Below are 8,867 nucleotides of genomic sequence, written 5' to 3'. Positions count from 1 at the left end.
CAGATCGACGAGGCGGGGGGGGGGGGTGTGGGCTGCCGTTGGATCCGGGTGCATCCAACGGTGCTTAATCCACGATCCGCGTGAGACGGTTTTGGACCAATCAGAGCGCAGTACTCCTTTGATGATGTTAACACCATTTAAATTGGTCATAACCGATTAAAAATAAAATGTTAAATCATGTCTGCTATTTGGCGGCTTAGGAAATTTATAAAAACGAATAGAAATCAAAAGCCTTTGCATTGTGTCACCAAGTGTGACCAACTTTTCAGTAAGAATAACAAACTTTGAATAATGCAAATATCATTAAAAAATGTTCTCAGAAATGAGTTTTTTGTAAAAGAATTATTTTTCGAGTGCCCAAAATGATTTTTTTGTGAAGGACCTACCATATATTTGTTGCAAAATTGGACCTAATCAATTTTATAAAATACTAGGCCATATTTAATGCACAATTGATGAAAAGGTTGGGTGTCAAAAGTCTTGATCCACCTCTGGTGAAAAAGACAAATTTCCGCCGATTCAGTAGGAAGTGGGTCAAATTTGAATTGCAGCTGCCTCATAGTTTCCTATTTATTTGTTCCAAAAATCATTTATAGGTACATAAGTATCTATTTAATCAGAGAAACATCAAAAGTTTCCCAAGATTCAATGACTAGCTAGGAACGGTCATTCCCGCCGTTTTGACCACATTTTGAAACGGGGAAAAAAATTCAAAAAAAAATCAAAAAATTGGGAAACCTTCGCATTGTGTCATTATATGTGGCCAAGTTGCCAGGAAAAATAACAAACTTGTAATACGGCAATTACTTTAAAAAGGTGTTCTCAGAAACGAGCTATCACGTGTGGAGATCAATGGCTTTCAAGCCAAATGATCAATCTTATGGCCACATTCATGGCATAGTTTGTTCAAATGATCTAATATTGTGCACAAGGGTGCATATTGGAATGACAAACAATATTTCTTAAGGAAGTTTTCATTTTCTTTGGATGAAAAAACCATTTTCCATTTTTCGAGTGCCCAAAAGGAGGTTTTTTTTGAAGAACCTCCCAAATAATTGATGCAAAATTGGACCAAATCATTTTTATAAAATACTAGGCCATATTTAATGCACAATTGACCAAATGGTTGGGTGTCAAAAGTTTTGATCCACCTGTGGTGAAAAAGACAAATTCCTGCCGATTCAGCTGGAAGCGGGTCAAATTTGAACTGCATCTGCCTCATAGTTTGCTCTTTATTTTTTCCAAAAATCATTTCTAGGTACATAAGTATCTATTTAATCAGAGAAACACCAAAATTTTTCCAAGATTCAACCACTAGCTAGGAATGGTCATGCCCGCCGTTTTGACCGCATTTTGAAACGGGCATAAAAAATTCAAAAAAAAATCAAAAAATTGGAAAACCTTCGCATTGTGTCATTATATGTGGCCAAGTGATAACCCACAAGTGTAGGGGATAATTGTAGCTTATTTCGATAAGTAAGAGTATCGAACCCAACGAGGAGCTAAAGGTAGACTAAATATTCTCTCAAGCCCTATCTGCCACTGATACGACTCTACACATGCTTAGTGTTTGCTTTACCTAGAACAAGTATGAAACTAGAAGTACTATGTAGGTGTTGTTGGATAGGTTTGCAAGATAATAAAGAGCATGTAAATAAAAATTAGGGGTTGTCTAGATAAAGAAGCAATAAAGTAAATATTAGTAGAGAGCTTTTTGTTACGAGAAAGTTATTTGTCCAAGGCAATCGATAACTAGACCGGTAATCACTATTGTAATTCTATTTGAGGGAGAGGCATAAGCTAACATACTTTCTCTTCTTGGATCATATGCACTTATGATTAGAACTCTAGCAAGCATCCGCAACTACTAAAGATTCATTAAGGTAAAACCCAACCATAGCATTAAAGTATCAAGTCCCCTTTATCCCATACGCAAACAACCTACTTACTCGGATCTGTGCTTCTGTTCACTCACGCCACCCACCATAAGCAAATCATAAACATATTGCAAACCCTACAGCGGGGATCCCTCATGCTTGCGCGACACGGAGAGCACCATAGGACAGCACCAATAATAAAACATGTAACTCAAACCAATCACGATCATCAATTAACCCATAGAACAAAAAGGATCTACTCAAACATCATAAGATAGCCATACATCATTGGAAAATAATATATAGCGTTGAGCACCATGTTTAAGTAGACATTACAGAGGGTAAGAGAGAGGTTACACCGCTGCATAGAGGGGGCAAGAGTTGGTGATGAAGGCGGTGAAGTTGTTGGTGAAGATTGAAGTGATGATGATGGCCCCCGGCAACGTTCCGGCGCCACCGAAAGCAAGGGGGGGGAGAGCCCCCCTTCTTCTTCTTCTTCCTTGACCTTCTCCCTAGATGGGAGAAGGGTTTCCCCTCTGGTCCTTGGCTCCCATGGCGTGGGAGGGGCGAGAGCCCCTCCGAGATTGGATCTATCTCTCTGTCTCTCTCTGTTTTTGCGTTCTCCGATTCTGCCCCTTCACCGTTTCCTTTATATCTAGAGAGCCGTAACTCCGATTGGGGTGAATCTTTTGCCCAGATTTTTCTCATAAAATTAGCTTTCTTGCGGCAAAAGAAGAGCATCAACTGCCTTACGGATGGCCCACGAGAGTGCCAGGCGCGCCCAGGGGGGTGGGCGCGCCCCCCTGTCTCGTGGCCACCTCGGACACCGTTTCGCGTTGATTCTTCCTCCGGAAAATCCTAAATATTCCAAAATAATTCTCCGTCCATTTTTATCCCATTTGGATTCCGTTTGATATTGGTTTTCTGCGAAACATAAAACATGCAACAAACAGGAACTGACACTGGGCACTGGATCAATATGTTAGTCCCAAAAATAGTATAAAAATTTGCCAAAGGTATAAGAAAGTTGAAGAATATTGGCATGGAACAATCAAAAATTATAGATACGACGAAGACGTATCACCAAGTTACCAGGAAAAATAATAAACTTATAATACGATAATTATTTTAAAAAAGTGTTCTCAGAAACGAGCTATCATGCGTGAAGATTCATGGCTTTCAAGCTAAATGATCAATCTTATGGCCACATTCATGGCATAGTTTGTTCAAATGATCTCATATTATGCAAAAAGGTGCATCTTGGAATTCCAAACAATGTTGCCTAAGGGAGTTTCCATTTTCTTTGCACGGAAAATTCATTTTCCATTTTTTAAGTGCCCGAAATGAGTTTTTTTTGTGAAGGACCTACCATATATTTGTTTCAAAATTGGACCTAATCAATTTTATAAAATACTAGGACATATTTAATGCACAATTGACAAAATGGTTGGGTTTCAAAAATTTTGATCCACCTTTGGTGAAAAAGACAAATTTCCGCCGATTCAGTAGGAAGCGGGTCTAATTTGAATTGCAGCTACCTTATTGTTTGCTCTTTATTTTTTCCAAAAATAATTTCTAGTTACATAAGTATCTATTTAATCAGAGAAACACCAAAAAAATCCAAGATTCAACCACTAGCTAGGAACGGTCATGACCGCTGTTTTGACAACATTTTGAAACGAGCATAAAAAATTCAAAACAATTCAAAAAATTGGATACCTTTCGCATTGTGTCATTATATATGAACAAGTTTCCAGGAAAAATAATAAACTTGTAATACGGCAATTATTTTAAAAAAGTGTTCTCAGAAATGAGCTATCATGCATGAAGATTCATGGCTTTCAAGCCAAATAATCAATCTTATGGCCACATTCATGGCAAAGTTTATTCAAATGATCTCATATTGTGCACAAGGGTGCATCTTGGAATTCCAAACAATGTTGCATAAGGGATTTTTCATTTTCTTTGCACGAAAAATTCATTTTCCATTTTCTGAGTGCCCGAAATGAGTTTTTTTCTGCGAAGGACTTACCATATATTTGTTGCAAAATTGCACCAAATTATTTTTATAAAATACTAGGACATATTTAATGCATAATTGACAAAATGGTTGGGTGTCAAAAGTTTTGATCCACCTCTGATGAAAAAGACAAATTCCCGCTGATTCAGGAGGAAGCGGGTCAAATTTGAACTGCAGCTGCCTCATAGTTTGCTATTTATTTTTTCCAAAAATCATTTCTAGTTACATAAGTACCTATTTAATCATAAATACATGGTTTGGTGGTGATACGTCGAGGTTTGGACGGTGACCGAGGGCCCAACTCTAGAGCGCGTAAATTCGCATGCCCGTCACATGGTCACCGTGTGACCTTGGCGTTTCCATGTGTTCTGGGCAGCCTAGGCATGTCTAGTGGGTTGGGCACTCCCCAGGTAGGTGCTAAGAAGAAAATCACAACATAAGATTCTCACGAGGAGACCGATCGATGCTCAAACATGAATAAGCAGTCAAGTGTTTGATTAGCGGTACAGGAAATGCACATGGCTAATGGGCGTGAGTTTTGGCTGAGGATGATCAGTTACTAAGAAGACCGTCTTCACAAATTTTCAGCTCAAAAGGAGGAGCCTAGGTGGTACTTGGTTTGCAAAGTACCACACTGGACATAAATACGAATGTTGAAGCTGGGCTCGAAATAATGAATGGATTGAGCTGGCATTTGGTGGAGGATGTTTATTTGGGCATATGAAAGCACTGTAGAAAATGGATACCATTTGGACATGCCAAAGTGGTACTTCCTTCACAAAGTGTTTTTCTGAATAGAATAGGAAAATGAATATTTTTGAATTATTTATGAACTAGGTAAGGAAGGTTTTTTACATAGTTGATGAAGATATGACCCAAAGAATTTATGAGAATTTTTGGGGAATTTTGGGAATGGCAGAAATATAGGTTGCTCACAACCTAGGGCAAAAACTGCCATATGGACATGACACATAGGCAAAACTAATGAGGTGGCGCCTAGTCATAGCAATAAGTACTAATGCATCCATGTTCACAACCTCATGACCATTTATATTGGTCATAATCAGGTAGAAATAAGGTCATGGACCACCTTGTCTGCTTTATGACCATTTCGTGTAAGGTAATTCAGGGTTTGAGCCCTTCCAAGCGAAATGGCCGTGGATTTACGACCAATTCAGCTAGGGTCACTAAAAGAAAGTCACTAGTTGACATATTTCTTGTAATGCCTTGGCGGCTAGGGCACACTCTTCCCTCTAGCCTATGAATTTGCCTCCCTTTGCATGCCGCTCCGGTGGTCGGTGGCAGTGAGGGGAGATTTCAGTTTCTTTGCTTCGACTAGTAGTTTAGGTAAGGGTTTTTTAGTCCTCGCTCGTGCGACACTTGGGCGGGTGGCGGCGTTTATTCTTCGAGTCTATCTTGTAGGCTCTAATCCTCCTTGAGTTGATCTATCTGTATGTGGTCAAAGGAGCTCTGGTATATATTTCCGCTATCTCTTTGAAGCGGCGAGGTTTGGTGTCAGTTGCTTCAGAACTACTCAAGGGTTCAACCGCGACGACTGCAACTCCAGCTCGCTGGTTCTTAGGGCATACACGCGAAGATTTTCTGGTTATCATCGACAAAGTCAAGCCCCTCTGATATGGGTGCAACTACAGTGACGCGTCGACGACACGTTCTGGCAGCGGTAGTAGTCGTGGGTAGTCTAGAGACTTTGATGTAATTTTTATTATGTTTGAGTTGCTTTGTACTCCTTCTTGATTGAACTTTTATAACATATTTGAATCCTTTTCGAATAAATAAATATATACTACACGCTCTGCATACGTGGCCGCACAACGTCGACAAGCTTCCGTATAAAGAAACCAGAGGTGGGGCGGTGCGAAGTCAAAGGAAGGAAACGAGATCCTGGAGAAATTTAATGAAGTGCATCGCATGCATGGCTGGATGGTGCCCGCGCGCACGGCACCGATGGATGGGATTAGCACTACATATACCCCACGAGCTCCCTGCGTACAACCACACCAGCGCAAGCCACTCCCGCTTTCCTCTCCCCGCGCCACCTTGGCACCATTACCGATATACCCAGCTGATCTTCACCGCTTTCCTGCCCCTCGATCGCCGGCCGGCCGAAACCATCCATCCATCCATGGGCTCCAAACCCGCGGACGCCGCAGGGAGCCAGCAGCAGCAGGGGGATGAGTCGTCCATGGCGGACTTGTACAGCAGCCACGAGCTGACGCCGCTGCAGAAGCACGCCGCCTTCTTCGACCGGAACAAGGACGGCATCATCTACCCCTCCGAGACCTACCAAGGGCTACGCGCCATCGGCTGCGGCGTCGTGTTGTCCGCCGCCGGCACCGTCTTCATCAACGGCTTCCTCGCGCCCAAGACGGTACCGGTATGTACAGTAGTACTGCTATACTGTTAGTTGATGGCTTGGTAGTCTCTGCCCTTTCGTCTAGTTGCATTCTTTCGGCGGCAAAGGAGATGCCAGCCTGAGCCTCTTTACCAGAAATGAAAGCGAGATCGAAACAAGGCATACCACGTACTCTACATCACTGTAAAGCAGTTGGAATCATCAAAACCGAACAAAGATCTCTCTTGACGTGGCACGAAATGGGCTTTCATGCATTCTTATTTCTGGCGTAAAGAACTCGAGTTTAATACTTTAATTTATGTTATTATTGATTCTCGTTCTGTTGCTGCAGGCGAACGTGAAGCCTCCAGCTTTCAAGTTCCCCATCTACGTAAAGACCATTCAGCAGGGCAAGCATGGGAGTGATACTGACGTGTACGACACCCAGGGAAGGTACTTATAGATACTACTACAGTACTCCTATCTCACATTACTAGTACCATGTGTCCATCGCCCCTAGGGCGGCCAGATCATGCATTCTACTTATTGCTACCCCATGCACATGATCTACGGAAGAGTATACTAGTACCTCCCTTTCAAAGTATACAAACTGTAAAATTACTGGTAACTGGTAAAATATGAAAGGAAACATAGTTGCACATTTCTAAAAGGGCCAACTGCATGGCAAATTAAAAGGAATCGACTGACTTTCAAATCCGATATGAAAAATATAATTAGACATGTATATAGTTCAAATGTGCAATTGGAGAGCAAACTACAACAATCAAATGATCCCATACAAGTAAATAGTAGTCGATTCATTGATCTAAAGCAAATCCGTTTCATTTAGGTGGTACAATAAAAACAAGCATGCGTCAATCTATAACGGTATACTTTTGCTATTATAGGTCCCCATCTTTTCCCCCTATAGCACACAAATGCATGTAATTACGAATGAGGTATTACAAGTATATAGGCAACGTCTACGTATACATGTAGGAGTCGGCTTATCTTCAGAGCTTTATAAAAGCTTCTAAATATAAGGTCCACCCCTTGGGGCTTCGATGTTAGCCGCAACTCCCTAAAGCCTAAGAGAAACAAAATAGCAGTTTCTTTTTTGATGGATAACAAAATAGCAGGTGAAAGGTATGGTTGCCAACATGGGCCAGTGGCATAATAGATTGCTCTTGTATGATGCTAGGGAACTCCTACTACTGCCAAGTTGCACTTCCCAATGCTAGTTTGTTTTAGAAGGAATACAGTGATACAGTTCTAGATAATTGGCTTTCTTAATTAGAATGACTACCATGGGTGCATACTTGCTAACTTTTCAGTTTGTCAAAATTGCAGGTTTGTTCCTGAAAAGTTTGAGGAGATATTCAAGAAGCATGCCCACACTAGGCCTGATGCCCTAACGGACAAAGAGCTTGGGGAGATGCTTAAAGCAAACAGGGATCCTAAAGATTTCGCCGGACGGTAAGGTTACTTCATCTGAAGTATGAATAATGTAATGCAACTATCGCGTTCTTTTTTAGCTCATGTTTTTGGCACACCCACACACAAAAAAAAATGGCAGGGTGGGCGCTTTCGTAGAGTGGAGACTTCTCTCGCGCTGTGCAAAGACAAGGAGGTATTTCTTCACAAGGAGACTGTCAAGGCGGTCTATGATGGCAGCGTGTTTGAGAAGTTGGAGCGAGAAAAGAAGGAAGCTAAGGAATTTGCCAAGAAGAAATGATGAAATGTCCTCCGATGCCCACTCATTTGTGGTTATGTACAATTATCTGTAGATTGGGGTGTGCTTGTGAGTTCCGTTCCCGAAATTATTGTTGTGGTCGTTTGGTTCCATTTGTTTCTGGTTTCATGCCTCCTGGAATGAGGCTGGGAGCCTGATTGTAAATGTATAGAAACTGCTTGCAAATTGGGAAAAAACATTCACATTTGTTTCAATTTTGACATTTTGTTGTTATTTCTTGCTTATTTACGTCTCGCCAAACAACTGACTCCTTAGGGCATCTTCAATGAAAGGCGGTTATCTAGACGCTTAAACACATATAAAAACATACCAGAAAAATTAAAAGCGCTAAGCGACATCTGTTCCAATGCAAGGCACTAACAACCGATGCTAAATACCTGGATTTGGAACAGCGCTTAGTCTCAGCTCGCCAAAGAAAAAGGCCTAGCGCCCGCCTCCTAGCTTTGCGCCGACGAGGCAGCTGATGCCAGGATTAAGCGTGGCAACTGCCAATTGACTGGGAAACAAATCCTAGCGCCCCACTGTTAGCGCCCGTGTTGGAGATGCCCTTATCCCATCCGATTCTCCATTTTATCTCCAAGAAGTTACACACATTGCTACTAATCTCCAAGTAACTAATTTGTATGAACTTCCCTGGAAAAATGGTAATTTGAATGAACTTCCATGGAAAAAACTAATTTGCACGAACTTGATGTTCACTTGGATTTCACGAGTACTTTTTCCACTTATTTTGTAAGTTTGTACTTGTGTGCACATCGACATGAAACCTTTCCATTCGGCCGACAAAGAGCAGTGACATTTGCTGTTCATTAATGTGAAATTTCAAGATAAAAAACGAATTCATTTAGAGCATCTCCACTCCCC

At 41.4% G+C, this 8,867-nt stretch overlaps 1 pseudogene; it reads left to right on the top strand.

The window, feature by feature from the left end:
- Positions 1 to 5,913: 5,913 nt before the first annotated feature.
- LOC119335526 lies at positions 5,914 to 8,203 on the top strand (annotated as a pseudogene).
- Positions 8,204 to 8,867: the final 664 nt, after the last annotated feature.

The sequence above is a fragment of the Triticum dicoccoides genome, chromosome 7B (genome assembly GCF_002162155.2).
Source record: "Triticum dicoccoides isolate Atlit2015 ecotype Zavitan chromosome 7B, WEW_v2.0, whole genome shotgun sequence".
Taxonomy (NCBI): domain Eukaryota; kingdom Viridiplantae; phylum Streptophyta; class Magnoliopsida; order Poales; family Poaceae; genus Triticum; species Triticum dicoccoides.
Note: the sequence above shows the minus strand (reverse complement) of the source record. Positions and strands in the feature narration are given on the sequence as shown.